Source organism: Octopus bimaculoides, chromosome 8, assembly GCF_046866305.1.
Source record: "Octopus bimaculoides isolate indiv1 chromosome 8, ASM4686630v1, whole genome shotgun sequence".
Lineage (NCBI taxonomy): Eukaryota > Metazoa > Mollusca > Cephalopoda > Octopoda > Octopodidae > Octopus > Octopus bimaculoides.
Genome location: NC_142935.1, coordinates 68,259,717 through 68,279,124, shown reverse-complemented (window position 1 = coordinate 68,279,124; position 19,408 = coordinate 68,259,717). Strand labels below are relative to the sequence as shown.

Here is a 19,408-nt window from a genome sequence, read left to right as displayed (position 1 = left end):
GTCCCCTGCCTCGATGTGGGTTCATCTGTTATCTCAGATAGAAACCTGTTCAGCCGTTCCTTGAAAACTTCCACATCAATACCATGTAGATCTCAAAGGTTGCCTGGAAGAATGTTGAACAACTGCGGGTCCTTTAAACCCAAACTATTGCAGTACTGTGTCCTTATTTTAGATGGGGAAGACGGGATTTTTGGTGTGCCGTCCAGTTCGAGGATTGGTATAGCTGTCAATTCCAAAATTGGGATCTAAACCCTCCAAGATCTTCCATATATTTATCTCTCTCGTCTCCTCTCCAGGGAATAGAGACACAGCTCCTTTAGCCTCTCTCAGTTGCCCATCATTTGCATCGAGTCAATCTTCTTTGTATATTGGCGCTGGATTGCTTCGAGTTCTCCAGTTTGTTTCACACTCTCTGGGGGACCATAGTTGGGAGCAGTAGTCCAAGCGGCTAAGAACGAAAGTCTTCCATAGGAGTAGCAGAGCCTCCCCTTTTCCTGCTTCTGAATGTTTTCAGAACCCATACAACCATTCGCCTGCAGTGTTGCCCTCTTGGTAATATGAACAGGAAATGTTGCATCATTGCTCATGTGAACCCCCCGGTCACGCACCGATCCTGGCTCTGGCATCATATTATCTTCTGTTCCAGTGTATTCTGACTTTAGCCTGGTGTTGGGCTGATAATGGAGGGCCTGAAATGTCATAGCATTGAACTGCATGTTATTTTTTTGTATACATACATATATATATATATATATATACATACATATACATAAAAGTTTCTTCACGCTTGTTCCGCTCACACACATAAACACACACACGCACTCACACACAAACACACAAACACACATACACACATATATGCAAATATGCGCAGGACTGTTTTTGCATATAATCCACAAATACAATGGATAATGAAAACACATAAACACACCAATAGACATAGACGTCCTTCTCTTTCCCTCTCTCTCTCTTTTCTCTCACTCTCTCTCTCTCTCTCTCTCTCTCTCTATTTCTCTTTCTCTCCCTCTCTCTCTATTTCTCTCTCTCTCTTTCTCGTCATATGTATGCATATACATACGGTGCTATGTATCACATGTATGTACATATATATATATATATATATATACACACACACGATGCTATATATATATGTATGTATCTATGTGTGCATGCATACATGTGCATGTATATGCATGTATATATATACATATATATATATACACATGCATATATATACATGATTATCTATGAATGTAATATATGTAGTGAAATGTAGTGGCTAGGAGACAACACGAGAATACAAGCAAATAAAGACACATAAATGAAACTAAGGTTAATGATAAAAAAAAAGGAACTGGAAACTAATATCCACAGAACAATTGTTGAGAGTCAAAAGACACTACATTGACATTTCAACCTTCTTAAAGCATTAAAATGTATATAGCAAAATACAAACAAGAAAAGTGAGCAGGAACGATAAAATTATATTCTACAGCATGATTTTCTATTACAGAAAGTTTATTTATATAATCTCTTCTAGACTCTTTTCTGATTTAATTGAAATTTACTGAGTATATATATTGAAGAATCTTAATCGAATTTTATCGGAGTTTGTTAGTAAACTATATTATAAGTTTACGCTCTCTTAAAAACTTTTGATGAGGTCTTATTTTCTAAAATGTACTTCTTCAATTAATATCTTTAATAACAAAATACAATGAACGGTGCATTTTGTTAGCATTTAATTTTCCTCGATTATTAGAAAATGGTATGGATGCAAGCATGTACATATGTGTGTCTGTCTGTATCACTCTCTATATATAAGTGTGTGTGTGTGTGTGTGTATATATATATATGTATATGTATACACACACACACACACACACACACACACACACACATATATATACATACATATATATATATATATATATATAAATTTGTAAATGTATATATATATATATATATATATATATATATATATATATATATATATATATATACATTTGTAAATGTATATGTTTGCATCTTTCTTTGTATATAAAACGTGTTGGTGCATAATTCACAATTATACGATATAGTCCCGTCTACAGTCGGGCACATACACTTGCGTAGTTATTTATGTGTCTGTGTTTATAAGTCTGAATGTGTCTGTGAATGTATGTGTGCCTGTGTTTGTGTTTGTGCATGTGTTTGTATATGTATATACAAATATATGTATGTAGATTTATAGAAATATGCATACTAAAAATGTATACTAAACATTTTGGTAAGTGTTCATTACGCATACACACAGTGATGTACTCATATGTAGTCACGTGTATATCTTGTGTTTACTTGTTAGTGAGGAATGCCATTTTTGACTTTACATGACCATCTGGGTTAAGAAATCAAATAGAAGCTCAGTTGTTCGTTGTCTGAAAGGAAATTGTGAGTTCGGCAGTATATTTGGTGGGCCACCATATGGATGTGTAGGAAGAGACAGAAGAATTTGGATTGAGTGTGCGTATGTGTATGTGAATGAGCGAAAGCGATTTGTGTGTATGTGTATGTTTATGTGAATTTTGTATGTGTATTGTGCGTATGTATATGCCTACGTTTAGCTTTCTCAGGTCTGCTCTGACTCAGAGTAGCAGCACTTGTCAAGGTCCCAGCTATGGATTAATTAGTATGATAGGGCTTGCCTACATTATACATGTGAGGATTGAATCTGGCAGACTTTGTGGAAGAAACCTTAATGATTCAGCGGAGTAGAAAGTGACTGCAGCAATGCATTGTAGAGAGCAGAGTATAAAGCGAGGTAAAGTAAGACATCTTGGCCATACACTGCATCTAGATTGAATATAGTCACGGACGCAAGTCGTCAGCCTTCCTTAAGGAGGACTAGATAAACCTCCTCGGTTCGACGGTCGGAGATGCGTCTACATACGAACAGTAGCTAGTTTAGAGGTACAGAAAAAGATCATATAGTTGTAGTAAGAGGAAAACCCATAGCGAGGATAACAAGATGTATATGAGTGTATCGGTAACTGTATCGTTGGGGTATCTTAGTATCAAGCATGGGTTCGGATATGGATATGATGTCTATATGGGAATTTATATCAGTAACTGAAATAGGGTACAAAACACAGATTAAGGATATACTGAGATGTATGTATGTATGTATGTATGTGATCGTGTTATATCACAGTGTGTGACAATTTGTACCTTTAAATTACAGGTACAACCCAGCCAACAAGTTTGATACAGTTTCTATCTACTCAATATCACCTTCAAAATGTGGGTCGGTCTGAGGTTGTATTAAATAGATTCTGCCCAAGATGCCATGATGTGGGATCGACCCTAGCACCTCGTAGTTGCAAAGCACTCTTCTAAACCATTCGGTTATCCTGCGCTGTGTTTATATTAATGACAAGTTTGCAATATAATTCTGTATAAATATAAAAGCGGAGTTATTGACCGTTCTTTTAATAACTATCAATATATAACTCTGTCTCCTCTGTCATATTGTCATGTCATATTGTCTTTATCGGCGGCCATACTTCATTATTAAAGCATCTAAAGCGGAATTTGCTTAGTGAATCATCAGGGTTTTATCATACGAAGAGAAATGATATTTTGAACGACTGCAAGTAGCTGTCACTGTCACTACATTTAATGTCTTTCTCACTTATTCCTCGTTATGATATATAATAGTTTTCACCATAACATGCTGTTCCAAGCTCTTGGAACCTAAATAAGAACATAATTCTTCAAAACCACTTATATATCATTACTGAATACGTCGCCAAGCTTAACTGCTCTGTTTGCCTTCACCACAGCCCCCATGGTATAGAATAATAAAACTTTAAGTTGATCGAACAGTCTCGGGAGCCCCACAAAAAGGCAAAGAAAATGGCAGCTCCATTTGTGACTATGTAAAATAATAAAATAAGATCAGTGGAGAATAGTTAAAACACATCATTCATCGAATTCCTCTCCGATGCCTTTCCCTATTTTTCTTTCATATACTTTAATCAAGACACCTCATCTACGAGAACAAATTAAAAGATGTCTCAATTGGAATTAATAATAACTGACATTAAGTTATTTGTAAGAATATTCGTTTATCGCTCACCATTAGTTGTTGATCTGAGGTGAAGATATTTCACGTGAAGATAATGACAACAACGATAACAACAACAATAACAACAATAATAACGTTAATAATAATTATAATCTTTTCTAGTATAGGCACAAGGCCTGAAATTTTGCGCGAGTGGGTTAGTCGATTACATCGACTCCAGTGCTTAGTTGTTGCTTATTTTATCGAACCCGAAAGGACTAAAAGCAAGGTCGACCTCGGTGAAATTTGAACTCAGAAGATAAAGACGGACGAAATGCCCGCCGTTTTGCCCGGCATGCTAACGATTCTGCCAGCCTGCCTTGCTTGGATACGTAAAGATCGTAGGGTAGACAATCCAAACCATGCGATCTGTGCCACGTACAACTGTTATCATATCGCAGACTGCTGCTCTCAAGTTTACACAGTATTACACATCATCCATAGAGTTACGACACTAATCCCCTACGGAACTCCAAGGTAGAATTTCCACCGACCGCATTGCCCGACTAAGAGGTCTAAGATGACTAAGAGGGCTTGTAGGCACTCAAGGTGCCACTCGCCCTCCCTCAGTATCAGCTTGACCCAGGGTTGCAGTCCGTTAAGGAAACGACTTAAGGAAAAGCGCATTTAACAAAGGGTGATCACACCTGCTCACCGTTAAGGTAAAACTGGAGATGCCGCAGCCTCAGTGCCTGCTTGCGCATCGGCAACCATGGCATGCTCAGCCCTCTGTTCAGCGGCTGTTGACAGCAGATTGACTGCCTGACAAGAGCAATACGTCCCCTCCACAGAAAGCAAAAGAGTATACGCTCCAACTCGTTCAGGCGTGACTCGGGGCAAGGCACGACTGTCAGACAATAATAGAGGACTGGTGCGATATACGCGTTCTCCACTTTTCTCCGACCTTTCAGGGACAGTTTTCTCTCATTTCTGGGTGAGTTTGGCTACCCTGATCATTACCTCGTGCCAGTTCTTGTCCACTTGGAGGTCTGGATCGAACCATACCCCGAGTAGCTTAACCGGTCCGTCTGTCCAGCGCCCTACAACGCATGTTGGACGATATAGACCTGCCACCCAGGTGCTGAGTTGTAGGCCTACTGATTTGCCCCGGTTAATCTTCGATCCTGTCACCGCATCACATTCCTTTAGAGCGAACCCGATCGCCTCGATGTGCATGGCGTCCGACATTTTGGTACTTCACTTTTGACCCACGCTGGATGTGTTTTTATATACACATGTGTGTTTATATTTATGTATGTATATTTATGTGCTTATATTTGTATGTGTCTATATATGTATGAGTTTATATTTATAGACATGAAGGCCAAAGGAGCGATGAGGCAAGGCGGGATATATACATATATAGAGAGAGAGAAAGACAGAGACAAACAAAGATACATAAACATATACATACTTATATATGCGTATATGTGTGTGTATGTGTGTGTGTGTATATACACGCACACATTCACTCACACACACACAGTCTGTATGGCTGTTTCAAACTAAGACTATACCAAAAACTTGTTTTCTGGAGTGTATTTAAATTTGAAACCAGAGTATTATGTAATAATGTAGCGAGAAGGAGGTTACATATATATATGGGCTAGATCGAAAGAGTATGACTGGGAGGAGTAAGAAGATCAGAAAGGCAGACATACAGACAGAAATATTGTTGTTTCAATTTAGTTTAGTTCTTAGTAGTTTATATCTTTTGTGAAAATTTCTATAATTTCCTTTCAACAATTTTAGATGCCAAATTACTAGGAAATTCTGAACAATAAACTAAATGGCTTAAAGCTAGATTATAGTTAAATCGATAAAGTTCACATTCATTGAGAAATCTCGTTTGTGCATTGAATAAAAAAAAACGAATTCCACGGAATCTATGATTTCATTCACATTCAATATTTTCGTCTTTATATGTTGTCTTTTGACAGTTAATATCAGTTCCTTTATTTGTTTAACGTTCCTTTTCTTGTTTTTTATCTGCTGCTCTATCTACTTATCTGTTGCTGAGTTTATCGAAGTTAGTATTAATCGTTATTTCCGCTTATTTCACTGTAGGAAACATAAAGCATATCTTTCCGGTATATTATTATTGACAATATTTGTAATTGCTTTCTCTCTGCAGGAGGAAGTTCATGCCTATTTTGGACGTACCATATCCGAGATGTATTAACTGCTGTAGCAATGAAAGGTGCACTACCTACCCCGATGAGGCACTACATAGGTGTTAGAACTTCGAGATCATAACTTTTTCACAGAAATCAACATTGGAGATTTGCATCGCTTCCAGTGGTCACAGAGTGTGCTTCTCCAACATTTCCGGTATTTCTGTCTCCGAGTTCACATTATGAGACAATGATTGACTCTGTACTAGGTACATTCGATCTTTTGACAGCTCATGTTTGTTCTCTGGTCTATCTAGCAACCCTCCTCACCAGATTAAACCTCGTTGATTAAGTTACCGATAAACAAACAAGGCGGTACTGGTTTACAGTCACCTGTAACACTCACATTCGAATAACCTCGAATGTGACATAATATTTAATCTACATACATACATACATACATACATACATACATACATACATACATTCATACATAAATTGACTCCAAATACTGCACATATACAAACATATAAAAACACCCTGTTGATATTGAAAACCTAATGAAGGAGCTTTAGATCTAGGTTAGAAACAGGCTCTTCTGTTGGCAAGAAATCTTGAAATAAAACTGAATAACATATCGACAGTTAGACAGACAAACCTGCACAGGCACTGACACCAAATACTTGAACACAAACACAAAAGCATGTACCAAGAGAGTGTTGATAATGTCGACATCCCAATGAAAGAAACTTAGATCTAGGTTAGAAACTGGTTCTTTCTCCAATGGCATGAAATCTAAAAATAAGACTAACATGCATGCATACATACATACATGACAGTTATTATTATTGGAGCAATAAGATGCATACCAACCAGTCTAGTGCAAAGTGTGGGAGAGAATGCAAACCCTTAATTCATATGCTACAAATGATCACAATATCTGGAGCTTTAAAAATCTTCAAGGCCTTCTTAAAATTTAAAAGATGTTCGTTAAATCAAGATACTTTCCTTCAAAACCTTGCTACCAAGTAGGTAATCGGTCAGAATTTACTCTGAATTAGAAAGAAAACATACATACATACATACATACATACATACATACATACATACATGCATACATAAAGGTTAATTAGAAGACTACAGATTCAAGCCATCAATGGAACTGTAAAGGTTTGTAAAACTTTCCAAAAATTTAGCATATAAATATATATGCATGCATCTAGACATGAAAATATATACATAAAAACGCATCCATAAAACAAACATACAAATCTGTGCATACACTAACACTAAATACTGCACACACACACACACACACACACACACACACACACACACACACTCACACACATGCACAAATACCTAGATGATGTTGATAAAAGTTCCAATGAAGGAGCCTTGAATCTATGTTAGAGTCCGGTTCTTTCTCTATTGACAAGAAATACAGAAATGAAACTGATTGATAACATACATACTTACATACATACATACATACATACATACATACATGCATGAATGCATACATACATACATACATACATACATACATACATACATATTTACTTGCAGGGTCTGAAAGAAGGTATGATGATTATGGCCTTCACAGGCCGTCCTAGACCGGTTTCATTGATGTTAATAACGTTCCACTTGAAGCTTTCAAAATCAACTGCTGGCGCAAAGACATGCATAGGGAAGATTTCTAGACAGCCAACGTTCTTGGAAGACGGACTAGGTTTAGTCATTAGTGCAAAGCGTATGGAACTGAACATATACTTACATGTATACGTATGTATATGTGTGCGCGTGTGGGTATATCTGTTTGTGTAAGTGCATGCGTTTGTCTATGTTTACGTGTGTACGTATATTTATGCGCGTGTGCATGTGTGCGTATGGGTATGTGCGCACCTGTTTGTGTGTGTGTGTGTGTGTGTGTGTGTGTGTGTGTGTGTATGTGTGTGTGTGCGTGTTACTCACACGAGAGGTGGAAGATGAGCTTGTTTCAATAATTCGCTATTTGCCATAGTTCTTTGTTAAGAAGGGATACTTGTGATAGATACCCTTGTGCAAATTAATGCGGGTGTACTCCGTCACCGAATGCAGAAATCAATATCGAATCCGGTAGGAAAGTGTTCTGTTGGAGGTATTTCAGCTACCTGAGCTACGTGGGTTACCTACTGCTGTAGCAGTGGAGGCGCAATGAACCAGTGGTTAGGGCAGCGGACTCGCGGTCATAGGATCGCGGTTTCGATTCCCAGACCGGGTGTTGTGAGTGTTTATTGAGCGAAAACACCTAAAGTTCCACGAGGCTCCGGCAGTGGGGGGTGGGGGTGGCAAACCCTGCTGTACTCTTTCACCACAACTTTCTCTCACCCTTACTTCCTGTTTCTGTTGTGCCTGTAATTCAAAGGGTCAGCCTTGTCACACTGTGTCACGCTGAATATCCCCGAGCACTACGTTAAGGCTACACGTGTCTGTGGAGTGCTCAGTCACTTGCTCGTTAATTTCACGAGCAGGCTGTTCCGTTGATCGGATCGACTGGAACCCTCGACGTCGTAAGCGCCGGAGTGCCAACAACAATTACTTTAGCTAACAAGACTCCTGTCTCATTATACAAAAGTAGTTGTTTTTCTGAACCAGATATTTCTGTGAACATCTCAATCTGGATTTATACACGTTTTCTTTTGTTGTTGTTGTCTTTGTTTGTTTGTTTTTTTGGCGGGATGGGGGTTGCCGTAAAAAAGAACTATTTCTAAAATACATTGCAAAATCCATGCCACACATCTGAAAGAAAGTGAACTCTATTTCTAATGCAATAAAAACACCACTTAACCACTACAAAACAATATATTTTATAGCCATAAAGCTAAGTAATAAATCCTCGCGAGGTCAGTTAACGATGTCTCACACGGTTTCACAAAACAGCCCTACCACCTTCATGTTTATTTAATTCATTTTCTTTCAGTAACTGACACAAAAACTGGTATATATTAGACAGACCGCTTCTGTTTTATGGCTTGAAAAAATCTTTGAAAGAAACGAAAGTAGTGCACATTTGTTGCAGACATCATTTTACCAAAATAATTAATTGCTCTGCTGAATTGCTTAGTGTTCTACGCGTAGTACTCGATCAATCAGTTTTTAACAAACAATACCATATATCTATGTATACATAGATATATGTGTTTGTGTACATATATATATATATGTGTGTATTCATGTATATATGTACACACACAGACACACACGCACACATGGGTGTGTGTGTATATATATACATATATATATACATATATATATATATATATATATATATACATATATATATATATATATATATATATATATATATATATATATATATACACGTGTGTTCGTATATATATATATGCGATTATGTTTATATAACATGTATAATATATATGAAGTTATGTAAATATATATATACATTTATATATATACACATTTATATATATATATATATATATATATATATATATATATATATATATATACAGTCTCTTACTCTTTCAACTATAGCCATACTGGTGCACAGCCTTCAAGGATTTACTTTATCAAATCGACCCCAAAATACTTGTTTTATAAGACTTGTACTTATTCTGATATCTTTTGTTTTTATGCTTAACGGGGAGAGCAACAAAACAACACCTGTTGTAAAACGGTGTTGCAGACACACACATACATATAAATACACGTATATGTATTGATGTTTAGATATTTGTTCGTATACACAAACATACATTCAGAGCAGTTTTCACCAGGTCTGCTTACAAGGTCTCGTACAATGAAACTGAATCCGAAACTTCGTGGTTTCGAATCCAGCTAGTTAAGATACACATATACTTGCACAAATGTATGTATACATACACACATGCATATGTGTGTATGTGTGTGTAAGTTTAATTCATACAATAGAAAAGTTAAAATCAGGTAGACTACGATTAACACATACATAAATAGGGTTGTTGTTTTTTTTCGCCCTTTTAAAGCCTAGCCTGGCTCATGGGCCCGGTTTCCCGGTTTCTATGGCGTGTGTGTCCCCCACCCAGCCGGACGGGACGCCAGTCTATCGCAGCTTTACTCATGAAACAAGAAGAAAGAGTGAGAGAAAGTTTGGGTGAAAGAGTACAACAGGGGAGTCTCGTCGGAGTCTCGTGGAGCTTTAGGTGTTTTTGCTCAATAAACACACGCAACGCCCGGTTTGGGAATCGAAACTGCGATCCTCCGACTGTGTGTCCGCTGGCCTAACCACTGGACCATTGCGCCTCTACACATGAACGGGTTTGGTTAAGATAAAATAAGAATTGTCCAAGCTGAAACATATATTGATATATTAGAGATATAAAAAATATAGAAATATAAAAATAGATGATTACTAAAAATATACGTGGACATATAGATATATAGATATACAAACATAATAATAACGGAATATAAATTAAAATGATAATGGAATATAGATTTTTTTAAAAAACTATTTAAAGAATTAAAATATAGTATAAAGTAATAGGCATTAAAAGAATTTTGGGTGACATGTTAGAAGATAATAAAGTATTCCAACGATCGTTTCTGGAGTTACCTTGTAAAGAACTGAATGCATATCTAGCGTAAACATCAGTTTTCCTTGATGAAGGAGGCATTCTCTGAAAATGGATCTTAAGATTCATCTCTAATTTGGACGAATGAACTTCAGAAACGATCGTTGGAATACTTTATTTTCTTCTAACATGTAAACGAAAATTCTTTTTAATCCCTATTACTTTCTCTATACCATATTTTAATTTTTTAAAACGTTTTTTTATCTATATTCCATTATTATTTTTATTTATATTCGATTATTATTATGTTTATATATCTGTATATTTGTATGTCAATGTATATTTTTAGCATTCATATATTTTTATATTTCTATATATAGTATATCTCTAATAAATTGATATATGTTTCAGCTTGAATAATTCTTATTTTATTTTAACTAAACCTGAAAATGTGTGTTAATAGTAGTCTGCCTGAGTTGAACGTTTTCTATTGTATCAATAATACTTATCTAAAGGCTCAGTTTCGACTTGAGCACTTCTACACTGTGTTTCGAAAGGAAATTATAACTACATATATATATATATGTATATATATATTCATATGTGTGTGTGTGTGTGTATGCATGTATGTATGTATGTATGTATGCATATGTATGGATATATGTATGTACATACATACATACATACATACATGCATGCATACATGCATATAAATTTATATGTATTTATCATCTTATTTTAGTGATTGAGTTTTTTACCAGCAGCCATGATAAAATATTCTGTCGAAAGATTTTTATTTAATTATGATATATTTGGTCGTTTTGTCTGCTACTTATATTTTCGATTTCTGTTGATCAAAAGACTGCGTTTAACAAAAATATCAATACAGAGTGTTGAAATCACTCTTGAAGGATTTCAATGCCACAATATATTTAACCCGATAGTCAAGTGTATACAAAACTTTGCTAGGTCAACTTAACAAAAATTTGAATGAGAAACACTCAGTATAACAAACAATTATTATAAATGACATTTTCCCCATAAACTTAGAGGTGATGCTAATATTGGTTTCAAATTTTGGCATAAGGCTAGCAATTTCGGGGGAGTGGGTAAGTCGATTACATCGACATCCCTACTGAACTGGTATTATTTCATCGACCCCAAAAGGATGGAAAGCAAAGACGACCTCGGCAGAATCTGAAATCAAAACGTAAAGACGGACAAAGGTAACGCTAATATTCGCAGGGTGTCTATTCTCGCTTTGGATATGTAACTATCACACATGTCACATTCGAATGCTATACTACTGCACTTCAAGAACAATTGACAGCTACAAAATGTCTATTGGACAAAAGAGACAGTAGTCTTTGAACCCCTAGATGCGACTAAACATATTGATTATGTTATTTTTCTGTCGAGGATATTACACGTCATCAACAGCTGTTCAAAGATGTCCTTAACGCACAACTTCCTAATGCGGCTTAATGTTGTTGTCAAAACAAAATACAATGCTATGCACAGACTTACTCAGAATAAATGTCGTAAAACGTCTGTTGTTGAATACATACTAACGTTTCAACTCAAAAAATACTGGTGTAACATGCCCATTAAATCTTGCGCCAGATGCATACATAATATGCTTAAGTTGTTTAAGACTTATCCTTTATTTGTGAATAAAATTTTATCAAAATCAATCATAAATACCATAATTATGGACAAGTGCAAAGATGATACCAGCTTTTCTATCCAGAAAATATTCACATTTATATAATTATTGGTGCATAGGCTATGTTACTGAATATTTAAATGACAACTCGGAAATGTAGGGGATTTTTATACAAACACCAAGTATTAGTCCTTTTCGCAAATACACACTTCGCAAATTCAATCTGTAAGTGAATTAAGAAACTATTTCTAAAATACGTGTAAACACTCACCGATGTTGTTACTTAATACCCGCTGAAAGAGGTTTGTCTCTTTGACTAAAACCAGTTCCTACTATAGAGAAGCAAGAATTGAAATAATCAAATGGAAAAATAGTATATAAATATACACAAGCTAGATGTATATTGTGCACCCAATCAACGGCCAATTTCCGTTTGCTTGCGGGTAAACTGCTATCTCCACGCCATTTGCTTCGGACTGCTGTTTGTAGAAACAGAATTCCACCCTAGCAATTATAGGCAATTTTAGCATTTGTTTTTGTGAGAACTCTAAGTTTTGAATCGCTTCGGGCAGACAATAGCCATATCACAAAACATTTTACTCCTATTAAATTCAAGTAGATTCTTTTTGTGATTATATATCGCGCGACTGTGAACAGACATGTGTGCTAATCTATCAGTGTTTATGTATGTAAATATGTATGTGTGTAAACACGTATATGTGTGTATTAAAAAGTATTGACTCTTGTGAGACGTATGCAAAATAATGTACAGGCAGATAAAGTAATAGGAATTATAACTGATTTGTTCTGATTACAATATGATTTCTTGCTATAAAGCTATTAACCAAACGAAGAATCTTTCTATTTAGCCATGTGTTCTTCAAAATATAGACAAAGACTGAAATAGATATATTACTGTTTTACCAAGAAACTATAAGTAACCAAAAATAGATGAATTGTAATTTGCATTACTTGATATATAAAAGATCTGTGTTTAAACAAAGATATACATATATATATATATATATATATATATATATATATATATATATATATATATATATATATATATATATATATACACCGGTAAAATTTCTACTCATTTACTTATTTATTTTTCTAAAATTTTCTTTGCGTCTTGCAAGTTAACGGGCAAAGTCAACAACTATCGAAAAGGCTACAAGACACAACGAAAATTTTTGAAAACTAAATAAGGAAAAGAGTGGAAATTTTTCCGGTGACTGTGTTAAATTATAAGGCACTAAAAGGGAATGACTCTCCCCAGTCACAACAGAATATGCTTCAATACACGAACTCACATAAAGAATCTTTCAAGCCAAATCCCAAAATGAAATATATATATTTCTTTATTGCCCACAAGGGGCTAAACAAGGGATAAATCGATTACATTGACTCCAGTGCATAACCGGTACTTATTTAATCGACCCCGAAATGATGAAATGCAAAGTCGACCAAGGCGAAATTTGAACTCAGAACGTAACGGCAGACGAAATACCACTATGCATTTCACCCGGCGTGCTAACGTTTCTGCCAGCTCGCCGCTTTTATATATATATATATATATAGCTGTTGATGTAACTATGCTGCTCCGATAATCTGATGAGTTAGCTGTCTTTATTTCCATTAATTTTTGAATATGCAATCGTATTGTGTAATGCTGAGTAAACATATTGACGCAAACTTCTAAGTTTAGTTTTGCATCTTTAAATTAATACTGCATGAAGAAGGCTGCGAAACGATGGATATATATATATATATATATATATATATATATATATATATATATATATATGTATATATATATATATAAAGATATATACATACATACATGCACACACACACACATATGTATATAGATATATACATATATATATATATATATATATATATATGCATATACATATATATATAAAGCATAAAGTCATGTATGTATTTATGTATGTATGCTTGTATGTATATGAGTAAATGTATGTTTACATTTCAGTAACTTTCTTTACAATAGCTTTCTATTACACATTGATTATTTGCCTATTTAACAAGTTTTGAAGCAAACTACAGCATTTTTCTCTCCTTTTCTCTCACTGTCCTTCTCTCCCTCTGTCTTTCTCTCTCTCTCTCTCTCTCTCTCTGTATATATATATATATATATATATATATATATATATATATATATATATATATATATATATATAAATTAGAAATGATCTAATTATAAATCTCACAGAGAGACTTAAGCAGCAGTGAGAGACAGACAGACAGAGAGAGAGAGAGAGAAAAGATTTGAAAGTGCTGTTTTCTGGACTAGTAAGACACTATAAGCAACATGAAGAACTTTTTTCCACGGAGAATTAATATTTATTTATCAAATTATTTCGTTACAGACTGCATAGTGTCTGTTGTCTGTGACCAAATAATGTAATATATTATTATGTGTGCGTATTCATGTGTGAGTTTGTAAGAAATACAAAGATTAGGTTAATCTCATAAATTCGTGAAGTGTAAAAATTCTAAATTTGCTGAAGTTTCTATGTAAACAAAACACGTATTTCTAGATTCAGATTGCTTAATGGTTACTTGCATAGATAGATAGATAGATAGATAGATAGATAGATAGATAGATAGATAGATAGATAGATAGATAGATAGATAGATAGATAGATAGATAGATAGACAGACAAACAGTAGACAGACAAACAGTAGACAGACAGGCAGGCAGACAGACAGACAGACAGATAGTTAGATAGATAGATAGGTTTCTTTATTAGCCACACAGGGCTCAACACAGAGGGGACAAAATACAAATGTAGAGTTTTTCTTTTCGAGGGGGTCGAAAACAAAGCAGAAAAAAAACAAAAGTGGGGACAACGATGAAAAAAAAAACATCGCAAAACGTTTGGGGTATTTACAAAAAATACGAAATAATACAAAAAATTCCCAATAAATGGGGAGGTTATCCGTGGAAAGAAAAACCTACGAAAAGACCACGGTAACCTCGGTCTTTAGCGTCACAGTTTGTTAAATAAAATTTCTTTTATTTAAGCAAGAAACGTGGTGTTACATGAATAATTTTAATGTGTTTTGGCGGTGTTGTACGTGGGTGGTTGTTGGTTTTGATATCGTTATTTGTGATGTTTGTTTTAGAGTTGATGTAATTCATCAACACTGTGTTTGTACTGTCTATTGCTGTTAGCATTGTTTTTTTTATATTACTATTGGTGTTAGTAGTATTTTCGGGAGATGTGAATCTCCCTGCTTTGTTTGTGTTTGCATTTTGTTTTGTTTTCTTCTTACTGCGCTTCCTCTTTCCTTTCGTAGCTATTTTCCACTCCTCCCCACTCTCTTCGGGAAAGACGGGAAAGACGCGTTTAGTTTCCAGTAACCGGGACCCTGCCTATGTGCCTTATCTATGTCTAGCGTACACGTCACAAGTTTGTGATCCGTGTAGCTGACTATGTGGAACTGTGGACATCCTAAACTATCTCTATCTCTTGTCCTACACACTATCCTATCTAGATACGATCTCGACGACCCAATGCGGTTGCTCCAAGTCCACGTTGGCACATTTGGGTGGTCGAGTCGGTACCTGTCAGACAACTGGAAGCGTCTGAGCAGGTCTATGAGGCCTTTGCATCCCCTTCTAGTTTTGTCACTCCCCACGTAGTCTAGATGCGTGTCCAAGGTAGCATTCCAATCCCCCACTAAAAGTAAGGGACGAGACGTTCCCAGGAATACTTCTAGACGTCGAAAGAAGTCTGACCGACCTGTTAAAGGAGGCACATAAACTGCCAGCAACCGAAAAGCGCCTCCATCGCTGCCGTCCACATCTAGGACAACCAGTCTACCCTCCGGGTCCGTAAATATCGTCTTTACTTGGAGATCCAGACTCTTGCGAAAAAGAACCGCCGTGCCACTACCGCCCATCCTCGGCAGACAGGGAGAAAAATAAATGTTAAACTGTCCGCCAAACATGGACTTTAGGGCCCGCGGTTCATGGAGTCTGGTCTCACTAATGGCTATGATATCCAAATTGTGTGACTTGATGTCATTTAAGAGGTACCCTTGTTTCCAAGGGGACCCTAAGCCACGCACATTCACACAACCAATCTTCACCATGATTCTATTTATACGTGTGCTTTAAAGCACAAAACAAAAGAACAGAGTGTTACTTGCCGTTAGAAAGTTTTGTTTCCTCCTTGGATTTTTCACCAAGGAGGCTATTGTACAATTTCTTGCACAAATATTTCTGGAATCCCCCTACCGAGTTGGGGTAGAGGGATTTTATTGTGTTGTGTAATGCTGGTGTTACATGAATAATTTTAATGTGTTTTGGCGGTGTTGTACGTGGGTGGTTGTTGGTTTTGATATCGTTATTTGTGATGTTTGTTTTAGAGTTGATGTAATTCATCAACTCTGTGTTTGTACTGTCTATTGCTGTTAGCATTGTTTTTTTTATATTACTATTGGTGTTAGTAGTATTTTCGGGAGATGTGAATCTCCCTGCTTTGTTTGTGTTTGCATTTTGTTTTGTTTTCTTCTTACTGCGCTTCCTCTTTCCTTTCGTAGCTATTTTCCACTCCTCCCCACTCTCTTCATCGGATGATGGGAGATCTGAGGAGTCAGAAAGAGGTAACGGCAAATTTTGTGCGTCTGTGTGTGTTTCTGTGAATGTTTGTGTTGCTGTTTTTATTGATGTTGGCTGCTTGTTATTTATGTGTGGTGTATGTGATATGGGGGAGGGAGAGGCAGTCTTGGAATTTTCTTTTTTTTCTTCTGTTTTTGCAGTTTCTGTTGTCTTTTCTGTTGTGGTTATTGCTGATATTTCTGTTGTTGTTTTTTGCGTTGCTGGTGGTGTTGGTAGTAAGGTTTTTCTGTTGGGGGTATTTGGTAGTTGCTTCTGTTGTTGTTGTTGTTGTTGTTGTTGTTGTTGTTGTTGTTTTTGTTTAGCGGCCAGAGGGCAGTCCTTTTTCAGATGTGCTTCGCTGTTGCATAGGTAACAGCGAGGTCGCCTGCCCTCTACCACCACATACAGCTTGTGGTCCTCTGCCAATCTAATGTTTGGAGGAATTTTCTGTGAAGCCTCCTCCGTGATGTGGAGAAGGATTTCCAGATTTTTCCCTCCCCAGTTCTTTTCCTCTCCGACCGTAATCTCCAAAATATTTGCCTCCTCCATTTCCAGGCACACGGCCGATATCAGCCATTGGGTGTCCACCTCCGATGGCACATTTTTTATCATAACTTTGGTCACTCTCTGTCCTAGATAACTCGGTATCATTACCAAGTCATCTGTGCGGAGAGAGAGTGTCGAAAATTGTTTAGCTAAATTTTCATCCAGAAACCTTACTTGCACCGTTCCAAATTTCCTTCCCCAGGTGACATGATTCTGATAAGGCCAAATTTTTCTAAGACAAACTTCAATTTTATCTGTGCTAACATTTTCTACACGTCTGGTTTTTGTGTTTACCAGTTTATAAATGATGCAATTTTTGTTTTTCATTTCTATAATATCTTTTGGGATGTTAATTCTGACATCATCTCCTTCTTTCGTAAGAAGGGATTTTGTGTCTTTTATTTGTTTTTGTGTGAATGTCACTGTTGTTCTTTTTTCCTTTAGAGCATTTGCGAAATTTGTTTTTGTTGTGCTGGCGGACATGTTCTTCTGGATATTTTTGTTTATGTTGGTGTATGTACTGCCTGGTTCAAAGGTGGTGGTAGTGGCAGCAGAGTTTGTTGAACAGGTGATGGTGTCATTGCTGACGGCCGATAACTTTACTTCCTTGTTGTTGCTGTTGTTGTTGTTGTTGTCGTTGTTGCTGTTGTTGTTGTTGTTGTTGTTGTCGTTGGTGGTGGTGATGATGGCGTCAGCAGCAGTGGTGCTTACGTCAGAGACATTTGTGACGGTTTTCACGCATGGTTTTGTAACCTTGGTTACAGTTTTGTTTTTGTTGTTGGTGTTGGTGGTGGTGGTGGTGGTGGTGGTGGTGGTGAGAGGGCTGTTAGTAGCTGTACTCACAGTCTTTGTGACGTTTATAGCAACTGCGTTCCTGTCACTGCATGAGCACGCGCTATTCTGTTCTTTTTTCTCTTCTGGCATCTGAAGCCTCGGGAAATGCTTGTCAAAAGAACAAGACAAGCGTTCCAAAATTATGTTTCTCGACATTTTTCAAATGTCAAGAAGGAAATTTTTGTATTTTGCTAGGGCCGAAACTGCCCCTGGGGGTCAATTCCTGCCCTTGAAAATACACACAAATGAAGCCTAGGTGCTTCGCAACAAAATTATTTAAAAATTCCAACAAAATGTGGACAGTAAAAGGTCAAATAAACGTTTACCTTCGCAGCCGATGTGACAGCACGTCCGTGAGAAGAGATAGATAGATAGATAGATAGATAGATAGATAGATAGATAGATAGATAGATAGATAGATAGATAGGTTTCTTTATTAGCCACACAGGGCTCAACACAGAGGGGACAAAATACAAATGTAAAGTTTTTCTTTTCGAGGGGGTCGAAAACAAAGCAGGAAAAAAAACAAAAGTGGGGACAACGATGAAAAGAAACATCGCAAAACGTTTGGGGTATTTACAAAAAATACGAAATAATACAAAAAATTCCCAATAAATGGGGAGGTTATCCGTGGAAAGAAAAACCTACGAAAAGACCACGGTAACCTCGGTCTTTAGCGTCACAGTTTGTTAAATAAAATTTCTTTTATTTAAGCAAGAAACGTGAGTAACTCTCTGTTTACAAAATTTTAAAACGTTTTATAGAATCATGGTCAAGGTAGCTTCGTCATTTATACGTGCCATTCTTGCTACATGTATCCATCTTTTTTCGAAACATTTGCTAGACAACACTTGCCTCTCTACTCTCACCTTCCTTTTCAAGTGATACTTGAAAAAGTTGATGAGAGATTGACCAGAGAGGAAAGTATTTGTCTCTAATCCTTTC

General features: G+C 36.3%; 1 protein-coding gene across 4 annotated transcripts in view; it reads right to left on the bottom strand.

The window, feature by feature from the left end:
* The window catches only part of LOC128248585 (atrial natriuretic peptide receptor 3-like), a 423,581-nt gene that overhangs the window by 133,330 nt on the left and 270,843 nt on the right, over window positions 1-19,408 (bottom strand). The gene's annotated exons all lie outside the window — the stretch shown is intronic.